The sequence below is a fragment of the Gobio gobio genome, assembly GCF_949357685.1.
Source record: "Gobio gobio genome assembly, chromosome: 3".
NCBI classification, from domain to species: Eukaryota; Metazoa; Chordata; class Actinopteri; order Cypriniformes; family Gobionidae; genus Gobio; species Gobio gobio.
In genome coordinates, this window is record NC_137099.1 from 52,711,799 (window position 1) to 52,724,926 (window position 13,128).

Sequence of the window (13,128 nt, forward strand, 5' to 3'; positions counted from 1 at the left end):
AGGCAAAGTAGTTCTTTAGTGCATTGTTGTGCCGTTGCTAAGATGTGCTGTGTGGTTTGCTAGGGTGTGTCGCTATTCTGAGGCTGTGTTTGAAATTCCCCACTATGCTCTTAAATAGTGCACTATTTGAGGGGACAGCCATTTGTAGTGGTGTCCATAGTGGACGTTATCGAGTGCAGGCATTAAATCCCATAATGAAGCGCAATAATTAGTGTACAGCCGATGTACAATTTAAAGGGCTGGTTGATTGCCCCTTTTTACAAGATGTAAAATAAGTCTGATGTCCCCAGAGTGTGTATGTGAAGTTTTAGCTCACAGATAATTTTTTATAGCATGTTAAAATTGTCCCTTTTAGAGGGTGAGCAAAAACGTGCCGTTTTTGTGTGTCCCTTTAAATGCAAATGAGCTCTGATAACCGCATGCAGACAGGCAATGATACTGTTCAGCCTTTGAAACAGGGCGTTTCTGAATGGTTAGTTGATGAATTTATGTATGTGGAGTTAACTATCTTCAAGTCATTGATTAGCATATTCTGTCACGATAATCTCACCCCCTTTGTTGCATGTTCCCGGGGGTAGGGTTTATGTAAATTTCATGTTCAAATATATATATATATATTTAATAAAAATAATTAGTGATGCTACTAACCCGGGAGGAAGCTCGTGTAGTCCCTACCAGCCGTTTGTTGTAGTCCTTAAAAAGCAATTTCTTTAAAAGAAAATATCTCCCTTTGCTTTGAACTTTGAGCGTTGTAACTTTGCAGATGTTTTTTTGTGCTCAAACAGCAACATTACACTCTAACTAAAGTTTAAAAAGTTAAATCATAATCAACCACCACTTTAACAGCTAGAGAATACCCATAATGCACTGTGAGGGTCACGCCAAATTAATTCCCACGTCTCGCCAGAAGATGGCACCTCCATCCATTTTCCAAACCGCTGCTCCAATGTGGCTACAGCATATCATACAGGAATAAATTCCTTTTTAAGTGAATATTAAATTGTATAATTAAAGCTGCAGCCCGTAACTTTTTGCGCTCTATCGGTTAATAAACAGAACTGCGTGCGTCTCGCGGAAGAACACTGCAGCCGGAGCTACTTCTCTCTGTTTATGTCTATGGCGAGTCACGCAGGGACTGTGCTCCTCCTCCACAGCGGTTCCTACCAGTCCGGCATTGAAATAGTCCCAATATAAACACTTATTATAAGTGTACCATAATGATCCAGGGTAAGACAAAAACACGGTTTGGAAAATGGATTCATGTTGTACATTCTCATTATATAATTTTTGTAAATCTTGAACACAAGTGCAAAGTTACGGACAGCAGCTGTAAGGTTTATACATCGTTTCCACATTTTCATTACTGCTGGAGCTGCCAGTTTGCTACGTTTCAAATGATAATTAAACGGCAAGCACAAATGATATGACCTTTATTTAACCAGGAGAAAAGACTCACTGAGATTAAAATCACTTTTGCAGGAGTGTCCTGGCCAAGATAGGCAGCTGAGTTTGCATATACAGTTATACATCAAAGTTACATTAAACATATAAAACATACAACCAGTTAAAAACATTTACACACCATTCATTTACTCTCAAAGTTGCGTAGTACAATTTTAAGTCACCAATTGTTTTAGCTTCATCTCAGTCTGGAGAAAATTCCAATCCGAGGTGGCGGCATATTTAAATATATTTATTTATTAAATATACATATTTATGCTTTGTTGAAATAAATCCCTAATCCTAAGTATGAAGAATAATAATAGTGACGTTAGCAATGCCAATAAAAACAAACATCAGTTTGTTATCATGGCTGTAACTTTCTCCTGTTGTGCTCTGTGTGTGTGTGTGTGTGTGTGTGTGTGTGTGTGTGTGTGTGTGTGTGTGTGTGTGTGTGTGTGTGTGTGTGTGTGTGTGTGTCTAAAACGTAGCATGAGATGGTTCTATAAAAAACTTAAGCAATCAATTTATGTAAATGGCTGTGTTAGCATATGCACACACACCTGCTACGACTGTCCTCAGGCCTTAACCAAACAATCTAGTAATGGCAGAAATACCAATAAGTCCTGTTGTCCTCACTGTTTAATATAGAATCATTATGCTATGCTTCCGAGCGTGCAGAGGATGACAAAAGTGCTGTACATTCACGTCATGCAATATAGTAGTCAGGATTAGGATCAACACAATGGCAGATAATAGACTCTTGTTTAACCAAAAGATCAAAAATCATTATTATGTAATAATAGAGGAAGGCTAGAACATCAAGGGTTGGCTTTCTAAGTCATCTTCCCGCAGGTATTATTCATAAATATCAATGTGTTTTGCATATTAAGAGCCAAAATATGGCTGTATATTGGCTGCTTAAAGTTCAGCTTTGCCATCACAGGAATACATTATATTTTGAAAATATATTTAATATAAAAGTTGTTTTAAATTGTAATAATATTTCACAATGTTACTGTTTTCACTGTATTTTTGCATTGTTCCAATATATTTAAATGTTGTGTTGTATTGATTGTTTGTTTTTAATTAAATTATTATTAAGATTTTTATTTCTGTACAATTTATTACAAATTAGATCACCAAAATAACAATTAGAGTGAAAAGTTGTCATGACTTATTTAACTTTTTTATAGTGAAGAACCTTCCTGAATTGGTTGTAAAATGAAAACAATCAAAAACATTAAATATAAACTTCTTGTAAACTTACCAGCAGATTTAAGTTGCGGCAGAATGTTCTCCCTCGTCTGAGATCTTCCTTTGTTTTCTTCTGTGGCTCCGGTCCTTAGTTTTAGATCACTGACATCTGCAAATGAAGATGATGAGGCGATTATAGCGTGGCAGAAAGACCAGGTTAGGGAAAGAGAGGCAGAAAAGGTGTAAGTGACAGAGAGCGAGAGAGAGAACAAAGAGTTTGGTAGTAACAGGATGTGAGGGCAGTAAATTAGATGTGTTGTAAAACTGCCTGGGATCTTCTTGGTGCTTTTTTTCTCATTTTTGGAGCCTGACGACGACATCCATCCCCATTCAGTTTCTTCAATGTACTGCTAAATTTCTCCTTTGAGGGTGAGTAATTGATTCATTTCATGAATTATTTCCTTCTATATTTGCATACACCTTCCTGACCTGCTCATCTCTTGCATTGTAATGAACTCAAGGAAAGTCCCTCAACGATCTTTAGTAAAAGCCCTTACTAAAGCATCTTTTTCCTCTGTAGGAGAAGTTAATAATTACAGTAGGCTAAAATATTAAAGTGAACATTGGCTTTAATAATTGCCGGGAATAAATGAAATTCCAGTTTATTTTCTGAAATGAGTAATGATCTGAACACCATACAGGTGGAGCATTCATAGTGGTTTAGAATTTGAATAGGTTAAATTAAAGGCCATTGCTTTTTACCCAGCAACAAATGTCTCCTGGAGACAAAAACCTGAATTTTTAACCACTGGTAACCACATGATAAACTGTTTATTTGTTCTACTGAATGAAAAATGTATGGGCATTTACATATAGGCTATTCTGAAGTGCTTTATATTGTCTATATATACTTATATTGTGTTATTATTCTATAATATTGGTATTCTGTATTACACTTTTTGCAGTGAATATATATTTAAGAATCTTGTTATATACGTGACTGTATTTTGACACACTTTCACTCATGCATATAATGTTTTGACAATAAACGGATGGATTTGAAAACTCTTCCATTGTTCACTTCTAGCTACAGATCCATTAGCTGTGAATGGGATGAAGTCGTAGACTCTCAGTCATTAAAAGCAAATGGCATCAATGTTTTTTTTTAGTTCAGATGCATGCAAATAAACACCCCAATCCCTTGTAGTTACTCGTTCTTACCACCGACTTGGCCAGCATACATTTGATTAAAAATGTGATTTGGTGCATTAGCCGTGCTTCCTGTCATATTTGGCTCTGACATTGACATTGAAAACTGCTGGTTTAAGCATGCCAGGTGTGTTTTTCTGTATTTGCATATCTCTGTGGCCCTTTGAACTATGTTTTGTGCACTACAGCTGATTTAAAACTAAGCATAAGGCTGAGAGGTTACACTTTACACTAAGGTCTCATTTGTAAACATTAGTTAATGTATTAACTAACATGAACTAATAACGAGCAATACTTCTTATTAATCTTTGTTAATGTTTGTTAATAAAAATATACATTTTTGTTCATGTTAGTTCACAGTGCATTAACTAATGTTAAAAAATACGTTTCATTTCCAGAATGTATTAGTAAGTGTTGAAATTAACATTAAAATTAATAAATGCTGTAGAAGTGTTCTTAGTTCATGTTAGCTAATGAAACCTTATTGTAATGTTTTGAGTATAAAGTCCCACAAAGTGCATTCAACACATATCAGGTCTAATGCTACCTTCACATGCAATTGGAATTAATGTAAATACAAGTTGGAAATTGGAAAATGAACGGCCTCTCAAGTCGTAATTATGATTGGGAAAGATAATTTTGCTACCCGAGTTTCAGCGTTGGGTCGGGTCATACTTTAAAATATGGTGGAGGAAGAGTTTAGTTGTATTGGTTTTCCCACAATATATACATTTTATCTGTTAGTCATGTATATTTATGTATATGTGACCCAGATGGACCACAAAACCAATCATAAGTTGCACGGGTATATTTGTGGCAATAGCCAACGATACATTGTAGCTATATGTCAAAATTATACATTTTTCTTTTATGCCAAAAATCATTAGGATATTAAGTAAAGATCATGTTCCATGAAGATATTTTGTAAATCTCCTACCGTAAATATATATATTTTTTAATTATTATTAGTAATATGCCTTGCGAAGCACCCTCAAATTCCAGATTTTCAAATAGTTGTATCTCGGCCAAATATTGTCCTATCCTAACAAACCAAACATCAATGGAAAGATAATTTATTCAGCTTTTGAATCTCAATTTAGAAAATTTGACCCCTATGACTGGTTTTGTGGTCCAGGGTCATAACCATTCGATGTGTTAGCCTATACACATCGAAAAATAGCATTTATTTGACTGAAACGCTAGAATTGTCAGCATCCTATCTAGATCTAGCATAATGTTTAAATGGTTGCCAACAAATAGGGCGCTACATTTTATTAAAAATCTGTTGGATGTTTAATAAATATGTTCGATACATTTTGGCTTTAATAAGATTTCCCTAGGAAACTTCAGAAGTGGGATGTAGCAACCGGCGTCAGGGTCATGGACGGCCAAGGCTCATTGATGCACGTGGGGAGCGAAGACTGGCCTGTGTGGTCCAATCAAACAGACGAGCTACTGGAGCTCAAATTGCTCAAAAAGTTAATGCTGGTTCTGATAGAAAGGTGTCAGAATTGTTGCGTATGGAGCTGCATAGCTGCAGACTAGTCAGGGTGCCCATGCTGACCCCTGTCCACCGCCGAAAGCACCAACAGTGGGCACGTGAGCATCAGAACTGGACCATGGAGCAATGGAAGAAGTAGCTTTGACACGTACCACCTACCTAAGCATTGTTGCAGACCATGTACACCCTTTCATGGAAACGGTGTTTCCTGGTGGCTGTGGCTCTTTCAGCAGGATAATGTGCACTGCCACAAAGCAAAAATGGTTTAGGAATGGTTTGAGGAGCACAACAACGAGTTTGAGGTGTTGACTTGGCCTCCAAATTCCCCAGATCTCAATCCAATCGATCATCTGTGGGATGTGCTGAACAAACAAGTCCGATCCATGGAGGCCCCACCACGCAACTTACAGGACTTAAAGGATCTGCTGCTAACATCTTGGTGCCAGATACCACAGCACACCCTCAGGGGTCTAGTGGAGTCCTTGCCTCGACGGGTCAGGGACCATGTTGTGCCTGATCGGTGTAAATGTGTGTATGTCTCAATGTCCTTATTTTTCTATGTTTTGCTTTCTGTTATGTAATCTCACCTCTCACTTTCTCAATAAAAAAAGAAAATGTTAGCAAAAAAAACAAAAAATAGCTTATAAGCCTCTCGTTATGCTGTATTATGGTCAAATATTGTATTCGATCTTTTTGTTAGCTTGTTTTTTGTTTTTGTGGACCCCCTTAATCTGAGTTTATATTGGTAAAAAATAGCCACCCATTGAAAATGAATGGGGGCGATTGAATATAAGAGAAACATTTAGTGCATGTTCATCATGTTCATATTCACATATGACAGTGTGCTTGCAAAGATAAAGGCCTCAGACCTGTGCATGCGTGGATACATGCACACTCACGCTATCGAACACACACACACACACACACACGCGTTCATGTAGCCTACACAAACAAATGTTTTTTCTTTAAATATCAGACTTTCTTTTTCACAGAGATTAACTTTATCCTCCTCATTTCAATGAATCATGCTTAACAATGCCTTTCAGCCGTGACTTATTCACCACAGCACAGCCTCTCGCGTCTTTATTGCTTACATAGAGAAATAGCTTTGTGTGACATCATTTCCTTTCCATCTTGTTTGTCTCCCAGTGGTTAGCTTACGTTCAAACAGTGCAGGTGACACCGGAGGGGTTTCCCAGAAGACCTTTCCAAAAATACGCTCTGAATCAACAGCTTACACAATTTATGAATGTCAACAAGTTTTAATAGACCTTTCAGCCTGCTCATAAAGATGCTAAATGAATCCTTTAAGAGCAACCAAAGAAGGAGACGACATTATGTAGCTGGCAACCGGTTGTTTTGACCCAATGTAACCCAACACCCTGAGACTCCACCAGAAATGTCATCTCTCTCACTCTGGCGCACTTTCTCTGGGTTTGTTTTTTCAGATTCGACCTTCCCTTTTCTTCGGGTATGAATGCATCACTTCAAGTACTGCATTTCCCAGGTGAAATGCAATCTGCGCAGTCAAGCCCATCTTTGTACATTGTACAGCATGTTGTACAGTACATTCAGCTCATTCACTAAAATCCCATGACAAACTTTTGTTATGCTTTTTTTTCCGGTTGGCTATGAGAAATATAATAGGATATACCCAGTAAATAACATGTTCTAGCAATTTTCTGCAAACATTCTCTGAACATTCAAAACTTCCAGTTTTTATATATAAAAAAGTTGTGCAAACGTTACCAGAAAAGAAAACATTAAGGGAATGTTCAAATTGATGTTTTTGCAAACATTATGGATTACTTTTGAATGTTCTCTGAACAAGTAATGATGTTTAAAGTCACCCTGAGTGCACATCATTCATTTTAAGTTCATGTTCGCTCATAATCCTTAATCAAAACAACTTCCCCTTCTCTGATGATGTGTTTACTGGCACGAGGGCGGGGCACATGAGATCCACCAATAGCAAACCACAACCATCCAATCAAATCCCCATGGACAAAATCAAGCCCTACACTGTAAAATCCAACAGATTCAGATGTTCCAAATCGATTCGATTCCGATTCGCAAGCTCTCAAATCGATTAGATTAGATTTCGATTCTTGATTCAACTCAATGAATATAGATTTAATACAAATACTATATTTATATTTATAAAAAAGAACAGTGAACATAAGTTTACAAGTGGGTAATTAAAAAGAAATTAAGAGCCACAAAACTGTATATTAAACAGTTATTTTAGGTACACTTGGGTACATTAAAACAGAACCCAACTCTATATTTCAAATGCATACAATTATGTTAAATACAATACAATTTTGATCTAACTTTATTCTAAAAAAAAATATCTGGAGAAGTATTTTATACAATTTTGTTATATTTATTCTAAAACATAAAAAGTATATTGGACGATTTTTAGCAATTTTAAGTACACAACAAGCTTTTCCTGCCTTTGAGAATCGATTTTGATTCGACCACATTAAAAAAAAACGATTAATCAAAAAAAAAAAAAAAATGTTTTGCCCAGCCCTAACAGTGATTCTAACTAACACTTTTTAAGCTAACTTTACTTAATATCGTAACCTAATTGTAAATAAATCTAGTAATCTGTACTATTCCTTGTTTACTATAGTCTCTAGTATAGTCAAAACTCACCATTATGGTGATCAGTGTTCCCTTTGGTTGGGCACTTGAAACATTCATATTATTATATCTCTCTTTTCTATTGATGCAATGATGCGACAAGAAATCAGTTATTTGGTTTCAGAGGAAGAGAAGTAATAAATAGGTTGCTTTTAAAAGTTGATCTAGCTTCTGACTGAATAATTAACTATAGTTTTAAAACCTTTTAAAATTAACTTGTAATATTTCCCTTTGTCGTATAATGATTGTTTACAATTGTATTGCTAACACTTATGCCATAAACACATGTGAAACTTTTAATTGGATTGATATAACCCCTCTATATCTGTGATAATATCTTGCAGTTGACCATGCTTGACACACACACACACACACACACACACACACACACACACACACACACACACACACACACACACACACACACACACACACACACACACACACACACACACACACACACACACACACACACACACACACACACACACACACACACACACACACACACACACACACACACTTCAACACTCAGCATCAAAACACAACAACGGTAACAACAATGGTAGCTATACCAGAGTAAATCTAAAGTAAAAGATCAAGTTCTCTCTACAGTTCTTTTTTAGTTACTAGAACTCTTGTGTAAGTGAACTAATCATTTGTCAGCACAACATACTATTCATATTTCACTTCGTTTTTTCAAGACAATCGGTTTGTATGGTTTTTTTTAAGTAAGTCTAACTAATTATATTTTACAGTGTACATTTTCTCTTACGTCGGATAAACGTCACACTTTAAGGGGAAAAAACACTATCGCTTTAGAGACTATCCGTTCTTTGCAAATTTGTTCATATCACCTTGCCAGAACATCAGCCAAAGTTCTGAGAATATTAGCTGGCTAGTCTGTAGAAGTTAAAAAAGTGACAAGTTAGGCACATATTATAGTACAATAGCACGTTTTGAGTCTGGAATGGCGTGAACACAGACAGGCGGGACGAACTGCTTTTAGTGAGCACTTTTATAACTCTTATGAAATAATGAATACCTGTACGATTTATTCCCTCGCTTTTATCCTTGAAGCTCTGCATTAATCTGTTTTCCTTTCAGGACAGTTTGGTGCTTGTTCTGCAAACATTAACTTCTCAACAGAGAGAGAGAGAGTGACTAATCTGCTTGAACATTAACTGTGTTTTGAAGATATACCTGACCCCTCCTAAACGCATGCTTTCATCCTAAACGAACTGACCTTTGGATCATAATTACTTTAATGTCAGCTAGACACAGCCTTCCTTTTAAACATCACACACCTGTTTCAACAGGAGGTCGATCACAACACGATCCCTTGATAAACAGCAGTACGGGGGCAATTATGTACAAAGCATCTGAAATGATATTTCAATACCTCTGTAGGACACTTATGTATTGTTATGTGAGATATATAATACTGTAGGGACCATTTATTTATTGTATTCATTTAGATTAGAAAATACAGTCACTAAGGTTGAAGTGCACTTCACAAGCCATGTACAGTAACCATATGTCTTACAGTATAATGATCTACTATCTAATGTACCCACGCTCAACTGAACACACTACTCTAATAACAAGTGCATGGCATCTTATAGTAACAGTGAACATGAGAGTCTTTTGACATCTCTGATAGCCTCATTTCATTGCAAATATGCAGCTAAATATTATTTTTAACCTCTGATGATAGACTTTACTTTCTCTAAAATGTTTTATCCTATCCTTTAGCTTAGAGAAAGACATTGAGAGAAACATTGAAACACTTAGAAAGTTGCTAATGTACAGAGATAGATAGATAGATAGATAGATAGATAGATAGATAGATAGATAGATAGATAGATAGATAGATAGATAGATAGATAGATAGATAGATAGATAGATAGATAGATAGATAGATAGATAGATAGATAGATAGATAGATAGATAGATAGATAGATAGATAGATAGATAGATAGATAGATAGATAGATTCAGCATCTCTTGGTTGGAAATTGTCACAAAGAAATGGTTTCTTTCAAGACTGCGTCGCTTTTTTTTTCTTAAACAACGCACCAAACTATCACGCCTATATTACCCTTGAGGAGTATGAATATGAACAGAAAAAATAACCATAGCAGCCTCATAAGAGTTTGTCTTACCTCAGCGGAATGAAGATGCAGAAGCGCGCACCTGCCCTATGGTCATCAAAAGCCCTCGCGCAGCTCACGAGACTGAACGAAACTAGTGAGCTCACTTGATTGGCCACACCCACGCGATGACGACACGTGACGCGCTGAAGCGTACAGGTGCGCTTCTTCTAATGAGCTTTTCTTTCCCGCTTGTCATATATTTATGTTTTCACTGCAGGGATTATGACGACGAAGACTAGCATTACCACTATAACATACAAAAATAGAGACAATAGAGTTTTTTTAGATGTTTTTTTCTTCTTCTTCTAGAGGTCGTCTGGCAACTTGTGTCATACAAAAAGCTACACTGAATAAATAAATAAAAATCAATCAAGCAGAATCACATTTTTGTAGAAATATGCTTAAACATATGGAAAATCTATCATCATCAAACCACTCCAAAACTATTTACGTTATTAGAGGGTTAGTCTGTTCGCCCAAAAATGAAATTGTGTCGTTAATTACTCATTAATTAATGTCTTTCCAAACCCGTAAGACCTTCGTTCATCTTCTAAACACAAATGAAGAGAGCTCTCTGACCCCCTCCATAGACAGCAATGTAATTAACACTTTCAAGGGCCAGAAAGGTAGGAAAGACAAGGTTAAAATCGTCCATGTGACTACAGTGGTTCAACCTTAAAGAGATAGTTCACCCAAAAATGAAAATTAGCCCATCATTTACCCACCCCCAAGTCATCCTAGGTGTATATGACATTCTTCTATATGACATGAGTTATATTACAAAACTCCAGGCTAATCCAAGCATTTGAATTGGATTCATAGTTGCTCTGTTTTTGAAGTCCATAAAAAGTGCATCTGTCCGTCAAATAACTGCTCCACGCGGCTCTGGGGTGTTAATAAAGGCCTTCTGAAGCGAATCGACGTGTTTGTGTTAGAAAAATATCCATATTTAAAACTTCATCAAGTAAACTTTCGGCCGACCGCCTTCCCTGTTCAATTTATGGAAAAATTGTTGAAAGTTCCTCTGCCGATCGAAAGACTAACGCGACCAGGTCCGCTCGTCATGACGTCACGTACGCATCTTGAGTTTCACTTCAACATTCAACACTTTTCCACGGGAGGCGGTCGGCCGAAAGTTTACTTGATAAAGTTAAAAATATGAATATTTTTCTTACACAAACGCATCGATTCGCTTCAGAAGGCCTTTATTAACACCCCGGAGCCGCGTGGAGCACGTTATTTGACGGACAGATGCATTTTTTATGGACTTCAAAATCAGAGCAACTATGAATCATTGTTCTAATGCTTGGATTAGCCTGGACTTTTGTAATATAACTCAGATTTTATTCGTCCGAAAGAAGAATGTCATATACACCTCGGATGACTTGGGGGTGAGTAAATTATGAGCTAATTTTCATTTTTGGGTGAACTATCCATTTAATGTTATGAAGCGACGAGAGTACTTTTTTTTTTTTTTTTTTTTACAAACAAAAATAACAACTTTATTCAACAATTTCTTCTAGTCTGTGTCAGACTCTTACGCTGTTGACCAAGTGTAAACGATGCAGCGCTTCCAGAACGCCAGCTTACCATTGGCCGATGCTGTTCATGTGAGCACCACGACTTCATATGCACGAGTCGTTCTGCCGTAGAACTAGGAAGCGCTGCACTGTTTACACTGTGAAAACAGCGTAATGCTGCGTTCACACCAAACGCGAATAGAGCGTCAAAATCACATCTACCGCGTCTAGTTGGACGCTTGAATATTTTGAATCCATTCGCGCGTCCACAGCGAACTCGTATTCAAGGCGCTCCAGGAGAAATATGTCATAAAACACCACTCTGCCTCTTTTCATTTTCATTAAAACTATATATGAAACATTAATAGCCACACAAATGTGGTCCAGGCAACTCCTACATTATCTTCACTCTATGTATATTTAAATATCCTATAAAAATAAAGTTATGAAACTTCTCTTTGCCCTCAGTCAAAACGATTTGGCAGACAACAAATGATAGATTCATGACACCAAAGATCGCCCGTTAGATCCACACAAGACGAACCACTACAGGACATCAGAGCCAGCGGCAGACGTCAGAAGGACTAGCAGAGGAAAGGCTGCTCTCGCCGGGGTAAATGAGCGCTGAGCGCCCGGTGATCACCTGGATCTCACAACTCCAAAACCACAAGATTATTTTTTTTAAATAGGCGCTCTCTTTATAAATAAACCACAGATTGGAGCTTTAAACAACTACATTCTCACCTGAAAAAGTCTTACAACTACATTTTGTAGCAATAGTAGTATTTTTAAATTATGCAGGGTTTCTCATCACGTCACTTTACCACGTGACAGCAGCAGGCAGGCTCCTGATTGGTTAACGCGGCGCGAATTGACGCCAAAGTTAAAATTTTTCAACTTGGGGGAATTCGCTTTAAACGTGTGAATGCACAAAAAGCACCATTCGCGTGTATCGCGCAAGACGCTCGATTTGCGGTTCGTGCGAATGAGGCGTAATTACGTCCATCGCGGCGCAGGACCTCCAGACCTCCGCGCGTCAACGCACCTTTCCGGTGACTTAACATTGAAATCACTCGCTCCTGACGCTCTATTCGAGTTTGGTGTGAATGCAGCATCACGCTGTTGACCTAATGTAGACAGTGCAGCGCTTCCAGAACGCCAGCTTACCATTGGCCGACGCTGTCATGTGAGCACCACGACGCATATGCACGAGTCGTTCTGCCGTAGAACTAGGAAGCGCTGCTCTGTTTACACTGCGTCAACAGCGCAAGATTCTGACTAAGACTAGAAGAAATTGTTGAATAAAGTCGTTATTTTTGTTCGTTTTTTTGCACGCAAAATGTATTCTTGTCGCTTCATAACATTAAGGTTGAACCACTGGAGTCACATGGACTATTTTAACCGTGTCTTTACTATCTGTCTGGGTCTTGAAAGGGGTAATAACACTGAAGTCTATG